This window comes from Schistocerca serialis, chromosome 8 (assembly GCF_023864345.2).
Source record: "Schistocerca serialis cubense isolate TAMUIC-IGC-003099 chromosome 8, iqSchSeri2.2, whole genome shotgun sequence".
NCBI lineage: Eukaryota > Metazoa > Arthropoda > Insecta > Orthoptera > Acrididae > Schistocerca > Schistocerca serialis.
Genome location: NC_064645.1, coordinates 617,844,558 through 617,846,928, shown reverse-complemented (window position 1 = coordinate 617,846,928; position 2,371 = coordinate 617,844,558). Strand labels below are relative to the sequence as shown.

Below are 2,371 nucleotides of genomic sequence, written 5' to 3'. Positions count from 1 at the left end.
TATCTTGGTCACAACAATACGTTCACTATGCTGTTCGTAGTAGCTTACCCACATTCCTATTTTTTATTCATTATTAAACCTACTCCTGCATTACCCCTATTTGATTTTGTATTTATAACCCTGTATTCACCTGACCCAAGAGGAGACCATCATCATTTAACCATACAGTATAGCTGCATGCCCTTGGGAAAAATTACGGCTGTAGTTTCCCCTTGCTTTCAGCCGTTCACAGTACCAACACAGCAAGGCCGTTTTGGTTAGTGTTAGAAGGCCAGATCAGTCAATCATCCAGACTGTTGCCCCTGCAACTACTGTAAAGGCTGCTGCCCATCTTCAGGAACTACAAGTTTGTCTGGCCTCTCAACAGAAAACCCTCCATTGTGGTTGCACCTACGGTACGGCCATCTGTATCGCTGAGGCACGCAAGCCGCTCCACCAATGGCAAGGTCCAAGGTTCGTAGGAGAGGGGGGGGGAGAATGAGATGGATTCAACAGCACCCAGTCTTCCCAAACACTCACCCATCCAAGTACTAACCAGGTCAGATGTTGCTTAACTTTGGTGATTGGACGAAAACCAGCGTTTTCAACATGGTATGGTGGTTGGCATATTCCTAATAAAGATGTAGAAATTAATACAAAAATTGGTTATCATTAGGTTCATCCTAATCAGGCAGAATTATATATGAATTTTAAGGTCGTTCAAGCTGATTATTCAGATTATCCTGCTTATGACAGAAAATCTAGTAAAAACGTTAAATGATAATTATGTAGAAAACTTACTTGATTTTGTAACTGAAAAAGGGAATAATACTTAACAGGTATAGAACAGCCTTTTATTTATTCATCCATTTTATTATTAATTTTAGTTTCATCTCTTTCTGATTAAATTTGTTTCAAAGGACATATATTTAATAATAGGAAAATAAAAAGTAAAGAAAGTTATGTACTTTATCCATTCGAAATATGTGGTTGATTTTTTAATGATCATAAAGAAGTAACAAGTTTGTTTGTGTGGCCATCCTCTGCAGTGAGCATAGAAATACTTTTTTTTGTAAATAAAGCTGCCTTTTGTTGATGCAATTTGTAAATACTGTAAGTTCATTACTTTTTATGTTGTTAAAATCACAGTGTCTGAAGAAACAGTTACACTAAGTGGAAGAAGAGTATTACACCACAAATAAGAAGTATAAACATGGTGAACATTGTGAAAAAGTGTGGAATACAAAATTGTGCTGATGTGTCGGTAATAAAGAGGTAGTGGGAACTCCAGAGCAGATGAGAGGAAATGCAGATCACAGCAAACCATAAGTAATTACTTATTTACATAAAAATGACGACATAAACTGTTAGATAATTAAAATTTACAAAATGGTATTGTTGATGAGCTTACTGATGATGCCTTAGAGCAAGAGAAAGGCAAAAATAAATTATGTTGCAGCAAGAGAAGGTGATATTATTTTCACAATAAGTATTATAAAGAAATAATGTGGGAAATAGATACAACTGATATTTTTACTATTAGTTCCAGTTCATATGATGCTTTTCTTAGGTTGTCTAATAAAAGAATGCTGAAATCGAAATAAAAGATACATTTCCAAATGAAGGAGAAATTGTTATTGAAAATATGAAAATTAGGTACCTATTATTAAATATGATGCTCATTAAGAACTTGAATTGGAAGAGAGTGAGATTAAAATATCGATATCTTTCATTGAATCACAAACTATAGAAATCATAGAATTAAGTAATAAAATTAAAATGGAATTTGTTATAACAAATCATTATAATTCAGTGTAGTTTGATATGTCATATATTATTTTTGTTGTTTTTGAAACCAAAGAAAAAATGATCAACTAGTTGATCCTTCATTATTTGATAATATTAAATTGCAGAATATTTATGTGAAAATTGGAAGGAATGAAATTTTTCCTGAATAAATGTGGTATTTAGATCCTTCAAATTATGTTTTAAAAGCATTTGATTCATTTTGTCACTTTCATCGCATATCACAATTAAGAGGAGATATTAATATACATATATATGAATACTTTCATTATGAATCATCCTATTTATGTTACAAATAAGACTCAAAGAAAAATATTATGACAATGAAAACAACAACTATGACATTATATGCTAGTATCAATGACAAAATTTCTAATGATACTTCAGCTTATATAACTGTTTATGGAAAAAAGAAGAGTTTAACTTGTGACATTCAAAGTAGAATATTAACAGAAAATTTTTAATTTTCATATCTTTCAATCAGAAGCACTCTCTTTATTTATAAAAATAGTAAAAATTTTCATTCTATATGAATTTCATCTACAAATACTTTTTCAAATTTCGAGATAAATTTTAATTTTTATAC

At 31.2% G+C, this 2,371-nt stretch overlaps 1 pseudogene; it reads right to left on the bottom strand.

Annotated features, from left to right (window-relative positions):
* Window positions 1-486: 486 nt before the first annotated feature.
* On the bottom strand, window positions 487-605 carry LOC126417430 (5S ribosomal RNA; annotated as a pseudogene).
* Window positions 606-2,371: the final 1,766 nt, after the last annotated feature.